The sequence below is a fragment of the Carassius carassius genome, chromosome 31 (genome assembly GCF_963082965.1).
Source record: "Carassius carassius chromosome 31, fCarCar2.1, whole genome shotgun sequence".
Classification (NCBI taxonomy): domain Eukaryota; kingdom Metazoa; phylum Chordata; class Actinopteri; order Cypriniformes; family Cyprinidae; genus Carassius; species Carassius carassius.
This window is the reverse complement of record NC_081785.1, coordinates 30,789,488-30,806,715: the sequence shown is the minus strand read 5'-3', so window position 1 is coordinate 30,806,715 and position 17,228 is coordinate 30,789,488. Positions and strand designations below refer to the sequence as shown.

The following is a 17,228-nucleotide window of genomic DNA, read 5'->3' as shown; positions in this document are numbered from 1 at the left end:
TTGAGAATGTGGCTGGCAATGAAGAATACCACATCAACAATCAACTAGATAACAAACATGAGCCACATCCCATTGAAGATATTCTACAGGAAGCAGAAAGCCTTGTGGGAAGGGAATTTTCATATAATGTGGCAACAAGCAAATGTGAGCACTTTGCTACAATGTTGAGATACTCAAATACAGAATTAAATTATACTGATACTACTTATAAATGTCTCAAAGTCACAGGATTAGAGACTGTATTATGACAAAATGTTTCAAATAATTTTATTATTAGGATTCAATTCCCAATAGCAACAAGTCTTCAAACAGTGATGTAAAATACTTTCTGTATATTCTTATCGGTGCAAGATGAAAGTGACGTGACATTCAGCCAAGTATGGTGACCCATACTCAGAATTTGTGCTCTGCTTTTAACCCATCCAAAGTGCAAACACACAGAGCAGTGAACACGAACACAAACACACACACACACACACACACACACACACACAGAGCAGTGAACACACACACACACACTGTGAACACACACCCGGAGCAGTGTTCATCATTTATGTTGCGGCGCCCGGGGAGCAGTTGGGGTTCAGTGCCTTGCTCAATGACATGGCTGACGTAAACGGGGTAAATAATGTTTTATGTTTTGATTAAAATATAGTTCACATTAGTCATTAGTCTGCCACATATCATGTTGTTTATTACTTATCAGAGCTGATAAAACTGGATATTTGCACTACATAAAATCAAATTGCCCTGTGTGTATGTTCCCTGGTTTCACGACAAATTAAACAAATAAAAAAATCATGTTACTATAGTTAAACCACTGTAACCACAAACTAACCAGGGTTTTGCTGCACTAACCATAGTTTAATCATGGTTTTTGTAGTTATACAATATTAATCAATATGCAAAAAAAAAAAAAACACTTTTACCACAATAAAACCATGGTTAATTTTCATAAGGGTTTCCTCTAACTGTATAAGGATCAGCAGCACTGGACACAAATAAACCTTTTGTTTGTTTTCAGAGCACAAACACAAATATGATAGTTTCTGTTTGTCCTATCTTTGACAAACCTATCAAGCTGGAAGTACATGCCAGTATGGTGGGGGCTGGGGCGGTCCTTTTACAGGAAGATGAGGAAGGAGTAGATCGGCCAATTAGCTTTTTCTCCAGGAAGTTCAATCCGTGCCAGTCACGGTACACTACCGCTGAACAAGAAACGCTTGCTTTATTGTTGGCCTTACAGTTCTTTGAGGTATACGTTGGTTCTAGTGTTGTGCCTGTAAGAGTATTCACAGACCATAATCCTCTTAAATTCCTTAAAAGAATGTACAATCAGAACCGCCGTCTCATGCGGTGGGCTCTGATCCTACAGGGATACAATGTTTGTATCACTCATGTCAAAGGAACTTCCAACGTAGTTGCAGATGCGTTTTCCCATGTTTACCAGGACTAATTGTGTTTTTTTTTTGGGGGGGGGGGGGGGCGTGTTACGTCCCCAGAGTTCTGGGTTCGTTTTATAGTCATTTTGTTCTGTTATTTGGTGGTTTGTGTATTTTTTTTTTTTACCAGGTAAGATGGCTTCTGTGATTGTTCCGGCAGCTGATTGGTGGTTCAACGGCTGATTGGGACTTGGAACTCCGCCCACTCATCAGTGGCTGGGCTCTTTAAAAAGCTCAGTCTTGGATCAGTTTGGTCTCTCTGTTCCTGTTTTTGCTTTGGTTTGTACCCTGTGTGTGTTTTGGTTTTCTGACTTGATTTTTGATTTAAATATTTGAGAATAGTTTTAAACTATTTCTGTGTTAGTAAACCTAACTTGTTCACAATGCAATGTCAATGGGCTGATTTAAAAATACAACACACATGAAACCCAATTATTCTAAGTTTAAACATATAATTATACCTTTTCCAGATTAAAATGGTTTGTGATAGCTTTAATATCTTAATAAGCACATGCAACAGCAAAGGTGTTAAAATAATCACTGAGCTTCTCATAAATAAAATCTTCATATTCGTTATCAGCTAGTTCACACCACTTAGAATAAACAAGTGAACAAATACTTTTACCAGTTTCTCTAGTAAAATTATAATTTTTTAATTGTGTCTTTATATTATTAGTTTGTTTTTCTCCAAAGATCTTAAACTCATGTAATGAAATTGGATTACTGGGAAATATAATTTTTAATTCAATTTCTAGATATGGTTTAATTTTCTTAATTTCTTTTATTATATAATTTTTGAACCTTTCTTGGTCTTTATTTTCCAGGAAACATTTAAATTTTGATCTAGAATATTGTTTGTTAGCTTTTTATTATTATTATTATATATATATATATATATATATATATATCAATATTTTATTACGAGAATTCAATGATGAACTGCCTTTAACTGTCATTTTTGCATTATTGACACTGTTTTCCTAATGAATGTTGTTCAGTTGCTTTGACGCAATGTATTTTGTTTAAAGCGCTATATAAATAAAGGTGACTTGACTTTGACTTGACTTCCTGTCGCACCATAAATGTCCTGGAAAGTACAGTAAATATCTATATTAAATTAATTATACATATCTTTAGAGAAATTAGCTAGCTGACTCATGCAAGGAGACAAATGTCCTTTTATGCCCAAACAGGGACTATATTTTGTAAATATATAAATAGTTTTTATTAGTCTCTTCTTCTTCTTCGTATACTTAATTATTAGTTTTAAATGATTTATGCATTGATGTTTGCTGTGATGTAAATCAGGATATTTTCCAGTACGACCAACATTTTTTGGTGTAAAGGGTCCGATTAATATAGGTTCAATCACTGCAAATGCAAACTGACTGTTTAAATCAACATTTTCATTAATTTCAAAGTGCTTTATAAAATATGATATTTTAGAAGACAAAAAAATATATATATTTTTTCTTAAAAATTAAGATCCAGATCAATGATTAAAAATAAAACACTTGCCCCTCATCAAAACCGATCATTACTGTGAGCATTATCTGTGGATACATTTGCAATATTCAGATTCTAATTGAAAAAAAGCAAAAATATTTAATAATTTTGTCAATATTCACTCAAAAACTGAGATGCATGAGCTCAGATCAATGTGGCTTATAATCAATCAAATCACAAAAAGAAACAAAACCTGTGCTAATAAAATAAAAATAAAAAAGTTAACAAAAAGATTGAAACCAAGATTTTAAGATACACTGTAAAAAAAAAAAAAAAAAAAAAAAAAAGTAAAACCTAAACACATAAAGCAACTTATTGCAAGTGCTTTTTTGAGTAAACTTAACAAACGGGCACTAAAGTCCACCCAACTAACACTAACTTAATGTCACAAGTTGACACAACATAAATAGTCATGTTAACCTAAAAAATATCAGAACAAAATATTTTGTTGTTTAATGAAAACAAGGCCTATTATCTAATAGCATACACAATTTTAAAGTGAAAAGAGACGTAACATACAGCCAAGTATGGAGACTTATACTCAGAATTCATGCTCTACATTTAACCCATCCAAAGTGCACACACACACACACACACACACACACACTGTGAACACACACACTGTGAACACACACACGGAGCAGTGTTCATCATTTATGCTGTGGTGCCCAGGGAGCAGTTGGGGGTTCAGTGACTTGATACTTGATTCATTTGAAGTCACCATTGTGGTGATAAGTGTTTGGTTTAGTTGGGATCTTGGTCCCGTTACTTCTTGTGTTAGCTTGTCTCTTGCTGTTGAAACTGTGTGTTGTAAAACACTCTTATTGTGGCAGAGAGAGTTGAGATCAAGCGTACACTACACATCTTGCTTGTAATGGTGACAATTTATAGCAAAATAAAATGTTAATGTATTGTTTATTTTTATGGATAGAAACCTTATAAAAAAAATAATGTACTTCCTTTTAGAAAACCGATCATGTCGTCACAAACAGACATCAAGATTTTGGATATGCATCACATCAATGGTGACAATCAGAACAAAAAAGGCTGGAAAATAAGGATGAGTTTGTGCTATGGAGCGCTTTTGTTTGTCACCGTTGTTGTGATGCATATGCTAAGTCTAGAAGTCTGTGTGTGTGAATACTTGATCCTTTTACTCAAAAACTTCAAACGCATTAATTTTGTCCATCTTCAAAATAAGTATTTTGCTCTTGGTGCCTGTTAAAAATATCAAACAAAAGTTATGTTCTGATCGCAAATGCTTATTATATGATGACTTTCTCATCACCAACAAAGAGCTGACAACACCTGAGCTCTTTTAAGTTTTGTCTTTCTTCATCACAAAAACAGAGTTTTAAAATACACCGTTACAACAGCAAGACACAAGCTCACACAAGAAGTAACTGGACCAAGATCCCAACTAAACCAAACACTTTCCACCACAATGGTGACTTCAAATGAATCAAGTATCAACATTTAAACCTTTGTTAATTCTCGATAAGAGCTTCTCTAGATGTCTGACAGAAATAAAGTCACAGAACCTTGTAAGGAGGATCTGTGAACGTCTATATCGGATGTACACAAGACATAAAAAGCATTTTTAAAAAAGACGTCATAAAAACATTCTGTCTCCTCAGTGGACATCTTTTCAACGTCTGCAAAGAAAAAGACGTCCACTGGACGTAACTTTGCCCAGTGGATTAGGTTGATGTTAAAATATGCAATATAGTAATTTTCACGTAATAGTTCCTTTAAAAACAAACAAAAATGTTAAATACATGTGACTTCATGCCACTAATTAACACTGGATTTATATAACATGCATTATGTACCATGTGTTGAGTTCAGTGTAAAATGCATTGAGTAAAGAAGTTAATATACAAGACTTGGTACGTCCTTGTGCTTTGGACACAAACTTTCAATAAAAAAAATAGTTATTTAACCCGTGTTATGGTCTTTTATTTATTTAGACTGTTTGAATAATGTAAAGTCGTGTCCTAGTTGTGAGAGAGTTTGACTCCTAACCCTAGGGTTGTGGATTTGAAACTCGGGCTGACAATACCACGACTGAGGTGCCCTTGAGCAAGTCACTGAACCACCAACTGCTCCCTGGGCGCCGCAGCATAAATGATGAACACTACTCCGTGTGTGTGTTCACTGTGTGTGTGTGTGTGTGTGTGTGTGTGTGTGTGTGTGTGTGTACACTTTGGATGGGTTAAATTTAGAGCTTGGGTCACCATACTTGGCTGAATGTCACGTCACTTTAAAATTGTGTATGCTTATAGATAATAGGCCAAAAAAATATTTTGTTCTGAAATTTTTTAGGTTAACTTGACTATTTATGTTGTGACAACTTGTGATATTAAGTTATTATTTTAAGTTGGGTGGACTTTAGTCCCTGTTTGTTAAGTTTACTCAAAAAAGCGCTTGCAATAAGTTGCCTTATTTTTTTGAGTTGACGCAATATAGTTGACGCAACTTTAATTTTTGTTATTTTTTTTACAGTGTAATATAGAATGATACATTTACAATAATTTTTCTAAAAAGCTTTAGATTCTTTAGATGAAAGATTTTTGACCAGAAACACCAAGAGTAAAGCATTTTCAGCACTGAACAACTGTTAAAGAAACAAATGATTGAAAGCTGGCATTTTATTGCTTTTTGTCATATTTCTTAATATTTTACCCCAGTGAAAACCAAAAACACAATCTGAACACAAGCCTTCCTCTTGTGGCAGGAAATGCTGGCCAGCACAGGAAGTTAGGTTGTTTTCCACGAAACTACCGCAAAGTGGTGCAAAGGGACGGGTTGCAAAATGACTGTAACTGTAAAATTTTGGTTGGTAAACGGAGATGAAATGACAAAGTAAAACAATAATTACATTATAATATAACATTGCAACATAATTTAAAAACACAAGTAAATTTACAGTGAATTAATTTCAAAACGTGGGGTAGTTTTAGGCTACAGTCTACGCATCAAAAAAAAAAAACCTTTACACAAAGCCTCTTACTACATGCTATTGTTATTAAACAGTTATATATATATATTCACCATTCAAAAGACAGTGTCTTCAGGCAGAGTCCAGCAAAGCAGGTTATTTGTGCACATACATTCATTAAGAACTAATCATTACATGTGTCTACATGCAGAGGTATTTTAGTTATTACAGCTACATAGTTGTTCAGATATGAAATTGGGATTATGTACAAGTACTATGTTGGTCAGCACCGTGGATTATTTCATATATACATATCAGTTAACATCAGCATCAAAGACATTTCAAAACATTTCAGCTTAATTCATTTTCAGACAGCAGCGAGTGTTTTAAATAACTTCTGTTTGCGATCTAATGTGGATTTTGTTCACCATATAAGACAGAAATATTTATATTCAATGTAAAAGATCTTCATGTGGATCATGCATACAAATATATACAAATATCTCACTGGATTATTACAATTAATGGCAAAATGAATGTGTGGTAATGTAAACCAATATATCCTACTGACACACTACAGCAAAATATATAAATAATTGGCTTAAAACTATTTTTTTCAATGTGAAAATACTAACATGCCTAATACTTCTGCACAGTACTGTATATATTAACATTTTATTAGTGGTATTATAAAAGAATGAGTATGCAGTTGTGACAACAATCTATAGAGTTTGTTTAAAGCAAGGTTGTTTGCATTGGTGTTTATATAATGTTTAATAACTTTTATATACATGTATAAATAAACCTATGTATGTTTTTGATTCAACAGCTTCCCCTGGAAATCCTCAGGGAAGTTATTTTGTCAGCGGGTGACTGCATATTTGACTCTTTCTCTGGTTTGCAGATGGTTTAGGGATGTGGTCACTCAAGAAGTTTTCCGGAAAGTGGCACACTTTGCCTGGCTAGACAGTAAGATTTCCCCCTGTTTAATGCTCATTCTCCAATTCAATTTTGTAGTACGAGGCTGTTAAACGTTTTGTATTATTATTATTATTATCTTTCCTGTATTTATATCCTGTCTTTACACTATAAGTTGTGGCCAACTGGAAGAATTGTCCTCCTGTCTACCAGAACGAGTTCAGACGGATGTACAGCATCAGGAAATGCTTGCAGTGCAGAGCCCTTTTCAAGTTGAACCCACCAGGGTACAGGGAAGAGGCCGGCGTGGTGATCTTCTGGGCTTTTGTTTACACAGGATTTGGTTACAAGGACTGTTTTTTTTTTGCGGCATGAAACACATTTGTGTGTTAAGTTCATTAAAGGGAAATAGAGAATGAACTGAGATCAACTGGATTTGATGTATTAATGGATGTCATTTAAAGTTAAACTTTGCAGTGTATAATGTTTTAATAAAAAAGCTATGGCAAACACGTGCATGACAACAGGTTTCAGTCAAGGTTTCTCATATTTGATGGTAACATCATTTGCTATGCATTGCTCATAATGAATTCTTAATTTAGTTGTGACAATTCGGTGTAATATTTCAATTATCAATGATTTTATAAAGTGTTTAAGGGGGCGATTAAATGTATTACGTTTTTATATAGAAGCGGGTAACTAAATAAATTCAGGATTAATGAGGTTTTCAGTAGTGCAGTTCAGAAAACAAATAACAGAAAGTGACGAGTGTTTTTGGGCAAGTTCTTTAGAACCTGTATAGTTCCTTCCTTGCAAAAAGTAACCATGGATTCATTGTAGTAAAAATATTTGTTGGCATATTAATTACCATGTGCTGTAATTATAAAAACACTACAGTTTAACTATAGTTTTTGTAGCAGAACCATGGTAAATTTTCGTAGGGGCTAAGGGAATGTTCAGTATTTTATTGGTGACAATCAGAGACTGGTGACAATTTGTTACACACACACACACACACACACACACACACACACACACACACACACACACACACACACACACACACACATATATATATATATATATACATGTATACATAATTTGAATATATAAATCAAGGTACTCCATGACTATCTATAACCATACTTCGCATTATATTGTCGTGTCATTTTCAAAAACCAGCGAGTAATGCCGAGGTAGCGTCTACAGCCATTGAGGGAGTAGACCATTTATTTCTATTCTGTTCGTCGTAATCCAAAACTCTTTGTATTTATACGGGATGTTGTGGAAACGCAACAATAAATGGAAAAACACAACATTTATATTCGCTTTTTAATTTATATTAAAAGTTTATTCATCTGAGTGCATTCCAATCCTGCTCACAGCGTCATAATTCTCAATAAGATGTAAAATCGTCACTCATCTGTACACCAGAGCCGTTAAATATGTTTTTCAACGGCTCTGCTGTACACTAATAAACTCATCTTAATCATAAACCAATAACCGCTGACGTGTCGCTCCGCCCCATCGTCCCGCGCCGCGAGACGGGTAGCTGCAGCCTGGAGCATTGGGCGTGCCGAAAGGTTTCTCATTGGTGAAAGGAGTTTTACTGTGCTGGCCAATCAGCAGTAAATATACATTTACGTAATTTCCTTAGAAAAGGTGGTACGGTAAGACGTGAGGTAATTATTCATCATTTATACGTTTATCTATACTTTATATACCACAAATATGTATATTAAGATAAGTTTGTTACAATACGATCATAATTTTTCCTTTGCATTATATCTTGCAGCTTTAGTAATTAGTTTATTGTTGTTGACAGACATATGTACACTGAGACAAAACGATGAGTGCATCGACGGCGAATCCTTCAGAGATGATAGTTTATATCTGCGTCCTTTTTGTACAATAGAGTACAGAATACATCCTGTAAGTATAATAATTATTACCACCTCTATTGCTACTGTACTATGATCAATTCACAATCTGAAGACGATTAGACAAAATAAAAAAAACTGTAATTTAGAGTTTGTTTCTACCTTTCTGCCAGGTCTCCAACTAATGCAGAGTATATTCAAGCTGCCGACACACTGGTTGTGAAGAACCCTTTCCAGAGAAATATAGAAAAAATGACTGTGTAAGTTAAATTGTTTTTAAACCATTGATTTATCTCTATCAGCATAATCACACACAATATTGTAGTAACAAGATGTTGTAATTTTTATTTGCTGGAAAATGACAATGTGTTTTGAGCACATCTGATACATCCCTAAACCTGAAATGTAAAGCAGAACGTGCTCCACTGGCAGGTTATTGTAGAATATGTAAGCACACTGCCATATGCATAATTTATTTTTGCACTGTTAATCAATTTTACAAAAACCTGTTTACTCCATTTGTTTTTCATATAGCCTCATGTTAAGTGCAAGTGTCCGATACAATACTAACACTGACGACGCAGTGTTGTTTAATTATTGATTTTTTCACCTTTTCTTTATTTTTTTCCCCATGTGTTTAAGTAGAGTGTGCCATGAAATTGTTTTGTTTGTCAACACCCACAACAGACATCATATTGTGTGTATTTGATTGCTTAAGCTCAACAAACTACGAAAAATAACTCATATAATAGGCTACTCGCGAGGCGGCTTTATACGCGTGAACTTTGGATGTGACCGTGAGGGGCACATAATACAGCCTTCAGAGCGTGCGAGTACCATATGGCTTAAAATGCTTAAAAATGTGTGCAAATTATACATTTTTTTGACAATGCAACAATGACCCGATTAGTCAAGTGACTGTTCTGTCAGCTGTCCCGAGATGCGAGTGAAGTCTTGTGTCGGCGCGTGCTGCAGGTCACTGTGCAGACGAGATGCGCTGTTGAGAAGCGTGCGAGAGAGTTCATGGATTCGTAGACTGGTTTCGAATGAATTATTTAATCTTAAATTTTGCGTGAATTAATTTTATTATTCAAACCTACAAGTTATGTTGAATAAATGCAGGAATTTTCCTCATTATAAACTTGAAAGCTGAAAGAATTATTAAAACCATGCGACATAGCTACACAGTCCCCCACCGAAATTTAGGACTCTATTATACAGAGATTTTCTGTCACGTACGGTGATACAAGAAACACAGGAGAGATCCAATTGCAGGTGTGAGATTTACTACAAGGGCAAATCCAAAGGGGTAAACAGTCCAGGCAGGGTCAAAACCAGAAAATCCAATAACATAAACACAAAACAAGAACACACGGAAAGAGAAGAATATGAACTGTATCTCACATACAACAAGGACTCCGTGACAAAGACTCAGACAGACCAGGTATAAATGCGCAAAAGGATAATGGGGAAACAGGAGACAGGTGGGGAACAATCAATTAACTAAACAAGGAGGAAGGTGACCAAATAAGGAGACAGGACAGAATGATAATATGATAAACACAGTGGAAAAGGAGGACACCTAGTGGAAACCCAGGGAACACAACCCAGACACTGTGACAGTACCCCCCCTCTACGGAGCGGCTCCCAGACGCTCCAAGGCAGACACAAAACAGAGACCAGGAGGGAGGCGGACAGGTGGAGGCTCAGGGGGAGGGACGGAGGGCCAGAAAAAAAAACATGGGGAACAGGCACCAGAATGTAAACACAAAACAGGAAGACCAGGAGGGAGGAGGACCGGAGGAGGTTCAGGGGGAGGGACGGAGGGCCAGACTAACAGAAGGGAACAGGGACAGAAATGAACATAAAAACAAAAGGGAAAAAAAAAACAACAACATGAAGCCCCCCCCCCCAGGACGGAGCAGAAGACCACCACGTCCTTGTGGTCGATGCCAGAGTCCCCCAGGGCAGAGCGGAAGCCCACCACAACCGTGTGGTCAGAGCGGAAGCCCCCCAGGGCGGAGCAGAAGACCACCACGTCCTCGTGGTCAATGCCAGAGTCCTCCAGGGCGGAGCGGAAGGCCACCACAACCATGTAGTCAGGGCAAGCGCCCCCCAGGGCGGAGCAGAAGACCACCATGTCCCTGTGTTCAGAGCGGAAGCCCCCCAGGGCGGAGCAGATGACCACCACGTCCTCGTGGTTGACGTCGGAGTCCCCCAGGGCGGAGCAGATGACCACCACGCCCCTGTGGTCGATGCCGGAGTCCAACAGGGTGGAGCAGAAGGCCACTTAGTGACGTGACCTGACTCTGAAAGGTCCACGATGACTAGCCTTGTCTTTGGAAAGTCCATGGTACCTAGCCCTGGCTCTGGAAGGACATCAGTGACTGGCCCTGACTCTGCACGCTCATCGGTGATTAGCCCTGACTCTGGAAGGTCATCGGTGACTAGTCCTGACTCTGGAAGGTCATCGGTGACTAGTCCTGACTCTGGAAGGTCATCGGTGACTAGTCCTGACTCTGGAGGGTCATCGGGGACTAGCCCTGAATCTGGAGGGTCCACAAGCACCTGACTAGCCTCTGGAAGGTCAACCGGAACCTCACTCAACTCTGAACATTCAACATTCACCTGACTCGACTCTGGAAGGTCAACAGGAACTTGACTCGACTCTGGAGGGTCAACAGGAACATGACTTGATTCAAGAGGAACAACTGGAACATGACTCAACTCTGGATGATCAACAGGAGCTAGCCCTAACTCTAGAGGGTTAACGGTAACTAACCCTGACTCTAGAGGGTCCACAAACATCTGACTTGACTCTGGAGGGTCAACTGGAACCTGACTCGACTCTGGAGGGTCAACTGGAACCTGACTCGACTCTGGAGGGTCAACTGGAACCTGACTCGACTCTAGAGGGTCAACTGGAACCTGACTCGACTCTGGAAGGTCAACAGGAACTAGCCCTGACTCTAGATGGTCGACAGGGACTAACCCTGACTCAGGAGGGTCCATGAACACCTGACTCGACTCTGGAGGGTCAACCGGGAACTGACTCAACTCTGGAAAGTCAATGGTCACCTGACTTGACTTAGGACTGCCTGTGGAGACGTGAGCCTCGGCTTCGGGCACCGCCTCTGGAGCGGCCTCGGGCACTGCCTCGGTAACGGCCTCGGGAGCGGTCTCGGGCACGGCATCAGGAGCGGCCTCGGGCACCGCCTCGGCCTCCGGAATGGCCTCGGGCACCGCCTTGGCCTCCGGAACGGCCTCGGGCACCGCCTCGGCCTCCCGAACGGCATCGGGCACCGCCTCGGCCTCCGGAACGGCATCGGGCACCGCCTCGGCCTCCGGAACGGCATCGGGCACCGCCTCGGCCTCCCGAACGGCATCGGGCACCGCCTCGGCCTCCGGAATGGCATCGGTCACCGCCTCGGCATCGGTCACTGCCTCGGCCTCCAGAACAGCCTTGGTCACCGCCTCGGCCTCCGGAACAGCCTCGGTCACCGCCTCGGCCTCCGGAACAGCCTCGGTCATTGGTGCTGAGCTGGCAACCATCTTGCACTGTGGTGTGAGGCTGGCTTCCATCTTGCTCCGTGGTGCGGGGTTGGTGGCCATGCACCGCAGCGGCGCTGGGTTGGCGGCCATCTTGTGCTGTGGTGCTGGACCCGCGGTCATCATGGGCAGTGTCGCTGGCTTTTGCCTTCTGCCCTGGTGAGACGGCGGCTCTGGTCCCTCCCACGTGAGCCCAGAGTCAAAGGGGGGCCATGGTGGAGAGCGATGCTGGGCTTCCTCTCGCCCACCTCCTCCTCGGCGCCCTCCCCTGGTCCCGCGAAACACGACCGGGCTGGTTCCCTCAAATTGAATGCTTCTCTCCCGCTCAGTGGCTGGGCAAGAAGCGTAAATCGACATACCGCTGGATCTCAAGGTGACGGAGTCCTTCTGTCACGTACGGTGATACAAGAAACACAGAGGGATCCAATTGCAGGTGTGAGATTTATTACAAGGGCAAATCCAAAGGGGTAAACAGTCCAGGCAGGGTCAAAACCAGAAAAGTTTCAGGGGGAGTCACCTCTCCCTCCTGTAATCACATGCATCCGGCAATCCGTTACCCCACTTTGTTCCGGGACCTCGCAATTTACAAATTAAGCACTGCAGAGTCCCTGTTTCATGTTTGTTAGCCCCAGACATTTTACAAATCCAGACCAAACGATGTTCTACGGCCATGTCCGGAATGAAGAGTAGCCTATCCATGTCACACAGTAAGATTTAGGATTTTGACCATATACCTCGCAGTCACAGACCGTATCAACGTCAGTGAGCTATACTAATTGTATTTCGCCACACAATAGGTGTCACTGTGGCCTCAACCCTTCGCCTTCGCTTACTCTGAGCTCGATTGCTATGTCTGAGGTAAACCACGCCCTGCTCATTACCCTACACAGGAAGAAATGTAGGAAGAAATAAATGAAGAAATAAATAAATGTATAAATAAATAAATGTAAAAATAAATAAATGTATAAATAAATAAAAGAATACATAAATAAATATGGAAAAAAATAAATGTATACATAAATATGGAAATAAATGTATAAATAATTATTTATTTTCATTTTTTTGCTTTTCTATGTATATTTATTTATATATTTATGTATTTATTTATTCTTATTTACATTTATTTGTATATTTATTTATGTATTTATTTATTTTTAAAATTGGCAGCTTCGGCATTCCATACAATGGTAGTGCTAAACCACTTTCGTAATATACTTTCGGCCGCTAGCGCTCTTGTGGCGCCCTTCGGCACCGCGGGAAGTTTGAATTCGCAGAAGAAGGAGAAGAAGAAAACACACAACAGCGATCGACTCTGTTGTTAAATGCACCTCATTCTCAAGCGTCATAATTTAGCCATAATTTAGCCATGGTATTTTAGTAGAATCACAACAATACATTTACTATTGTTGTTATTGGATTGGCATTATAATTACAGTACAGTCATGAGACTTTAAATGAAAATCAGTCTGCCAAGAACAGCAAGATTACTATAGTTTTATAATGAAACTGCATACAGTCTTACAGGATTTAAAAACTTTTATTTGTGAGTATCATTATACAGTCCCAATGCTTACACACACATACACACACACACGGGGATATATACACTGTAAAACCCGACAAGTTAACTTAACTCAAACCGTTTGAGTAAACAGATATCCTTAAGTTATGTTAACTCAAACCATTTGAGGAAACCGGTTGCCTTAAACCGTTTAAGTTGAAAAAACTAACAGTTATGAGTACTCTGAACTTAATTCAGTTGAGTTCACTGAAAGAAGATGTACATTGCAATTAAGTAATTAAGTGATTAACTAAGTGATAATTGTGAATTAGTGATGAACAGCTGCTGTTAACAAACAGAATCACTGAAGAAAAGAGAAACACAAGAACTACTACAACTGACTTCAGACACAGCCTTAGATGAAATCAACTGAAATAAAATACATGAAATCTCTCAAGATCTGATTAAACAACCCCACAAACAGCATCACCAGCTCCACTTATTAATAACCAGACTGACTTTATTTCTGTCAGACGTCTACAGAAGATCTTATTGAGAATGAACTAAGGTTTAGATGTTGATTTATTGTTTCATTTGAAGTAACCATGTTAGAGATCAGTGTTTGCTTTAGTTGGGCTCTTGACCCTTGACTTCAGTCTTTGTGTTTTCTCTGGCTGTTATAACCGTGTGTTTCTAAAACATATTTGTTGTAACTCAAAAGCCCAGAAGAAATGCCATCAGGTGTTAACCTGTACCTAGGCGTAGGATGTTGTACTTTATATTGGCGATGGTAATCATCAATTATTGAACTCTACGGAGTCTAATCTCTGATGAAATAGGCATTGTGTAACTTGATTCATTATAGTAAAAGTTATTTTAAGAGCCAGTGGTTCTGTGATAATCAGTTAATCTGAATGACTTTTCAAATAGTGTGGTCTTCTACAGTGTCAAACAGTCACACAAAGACATCAATAATCAGAATATGAACCTCAATAATGGTGACCATATAAAAACATGCTGCAATGCATGTTGGGTACTACTGTAGTACAAAACTCATCCATGGCTCCCAGCATACTCTGCAGCATTTTTTTTATGGTCACCATTGTTGAGGTTCATATTCTGATTATTGATGTCTGTGTGTGACTGTATTTGTGTAGCCATATTAGCCCGGTTCTGTCAACACTGCACTGGCTCCCTATCAAACATCGCATAGATTTTAAAATATTGCTTATTACTTATAAAGCCTTGAATGGTTTAGCACCTCAGTATTTGAATGAGCTCCTTTTACATTATAATCCTCTACGTCCGCTACGTTCTCAAAACTCAGGCAATTTGATAATACCTAGAATATCAAAATCAACTGCAGGCGGCAGATCCTTTTCCTATTTGGCGCCTAAACTCTGGAATAACCTACCTAACATTGTTCGGGAGGCAGACACACTCTTGCAGTTTAAATCTAGATTAAAGACCCATCTCTTTAACCTGGCATACACATAACTATGCTTTTAATATCCAAATCCGTTAATGGATTTTTAGGCTGCATTAATTAGGTAAACCGGAACCGGGAACACTTCCCATAACACCCTATGTACTTGCTACATCATTAGAAGAATGGCATCTACGCTAATATTAGTCTGTTTCTCTCTTGTTCCGAGGTCACCGTAGCCACCAGATCCAGTCTGTGTCCAGATCAGAGGGTCCCTGCAGTCACCCGGATCCAGTACGTATCCAGACCAGATGGTGGATCAGCACCTAGAAAGGACCTCTACATCCCTGAAAGACAGCGGAGACCAGGACAACTAGAGCCGCAGGGGACACAAAGAATCGGGACTGCAAAAACACAAACGGCCTGAAGATGAACACGTTGTTCACTTGCGCAGATTTTGTGAAATGAACTGAAGCAGGATCCAAACAGTCCTCACACACACACACACAAACACACACACACACACACACACACACACACACACACACACACACACACACACACACACACACACACACACACACACACAGGCTTTCCTGAAATATGTTCAGTGCCCTGCTAAAGACTTCTTTATTTACCAACATCAGGGCATTGAGAAAGAGAAGACCTGGAAAGAGTAAAGAGTCTGCATTTTACAAGAAAAAATGCACAGAAAAATATGTGATATTAGCATGCCGCTTAGCAATATTTAACTCATGTATATACTGTATATTTTTATTTTTCAATGTGAGATTGTAATATCGATATATATTGTCAGAATTCTATTTTTCTTTCTATTTTATTACTTTGGCTTGATCTTAAAAAGTGCTTAATAATTTAATTTAATAATTTAATAAAAACAACTGAATAACAAATTGCTTCGTATTCCACTTCATATGACTGATATTTTACAGTGTCTATGGTTTTGAAAAGTCTTACTTGATCATTTATCTTAAGTGTGACTTAAATTATTCCATCAATCAATTTTCATTCAGTACTTGAATATTACACAGTTAAATTTAATTTTCTTTAATTTACATTTCAAAAGCTATATAATATATAACCATTCATGTTTTTAATATAATCATGTAATGTATACTAGCATTATTTTCCTGTATTTATTTTAATACTAAACATTTATTCATAATCCTTTGCTTTGCAATACAAAAAGGCAAGACATAAATTTCAAAAACTTTGCAGCTGTAATGTGTTGTTAAATGTTAGAATTTTGTTTGATTAAAAAGTACAAAGCTGAGTGAAATAATGGTTTAGACCTGCGTGAGTGGGTTTCGAACCCTGGTCCAAATAAATGCATGAAAAAATCTGATTGGCTGTGATATAATTTCTGCTCTTTGGCCAGCTGCTGCAGTCTGATTGGCTGTCAGTGCATGACATCACTATTCGCGGCTGGCCAACATATGATAGGTGAAAATTGTTAGCCTGAATGCACTGTAAGACGCTTTGGATAAAAGTGTCCGCTAAATGCATTAATTTAATATTATTTAATTAAAATTTACTCAATAAAATGTACTTATTCGTTTTTTTATTTTTACTTAACTTAGTTAAGTACATTTACTTAATTTCCAAATGTGTTAAATTTACTTGTGCAAAAACTTGCCAAAGAAAAATTAAGTAAATTTACTTATTGTTTCTTTCAGTGTAGGAAATGGCAAGTGTAAATTAAATATGTAAATTTAAATACAGAAATACTTTGCATCCATATGCTTCCATATATTACAGATGAATGTTTATTTTATGTGCCTGTCATTCTCTTGAAATCATGGCATTGGTTTACTTGGAAATGTAACTGAAATAACTTTTAAAATATAGCTCACATCTTCCCACTTCATTACGTTACATTTAAACATTTGTGCTTTTTATTTTCCTTCCCTCGAAAATTTGATCTATGAATTTTCTTTTTTTTCTTCTTTTTTTGTTAAATGTTTGTTAAATGTCCAGTAGATTCTTTTTAATCAAAGGATCTTCATCAGTTCTCAGATCCTTTAACTGTAGTCACTGCACATGC

At 38.4% G+C, this 17,228-nt stretch overlaps 2 protein-coding genes and 1 long non-coding RNA gene across 3 annotated transcripts in view; 2 read left to right on the top strand and 1 right to left on the bottom strand.

Annotated features, from left to right (window-relative positions):
• Positions 1 to 17,228, top strand: part of LOC132111963 (putative E3 ubiquitin-protein ligase UBR7) — a 361,771-nt gene that overhangs the window by 43,531 nt on the left and 301,012 nt on the right. The gene's annotated exons all lie outside the window — the stretch shown is intronic.
• Positions 1 to 17,228, bottom strand: part of LOC132111875 (cartilage matrix protein-like) — a 110,859-nt gene that overhangs the window by 27,956 nt on the left and 65,675 nt on the right. The window lies entirely within an intron of this gene.
• Positions 5,998 to 7,319, top strand: LOC132112162 (uncharacterized). Its single transcript, XR_009424906.1, has 3 exons — positions 5,998 to 6,044; positions 6,719 to 6,858; positions 6,983 to 7,319. It is a non-coding gene; the product is annotated as an uncharacterized LOC132112162 (long non-coding RNA).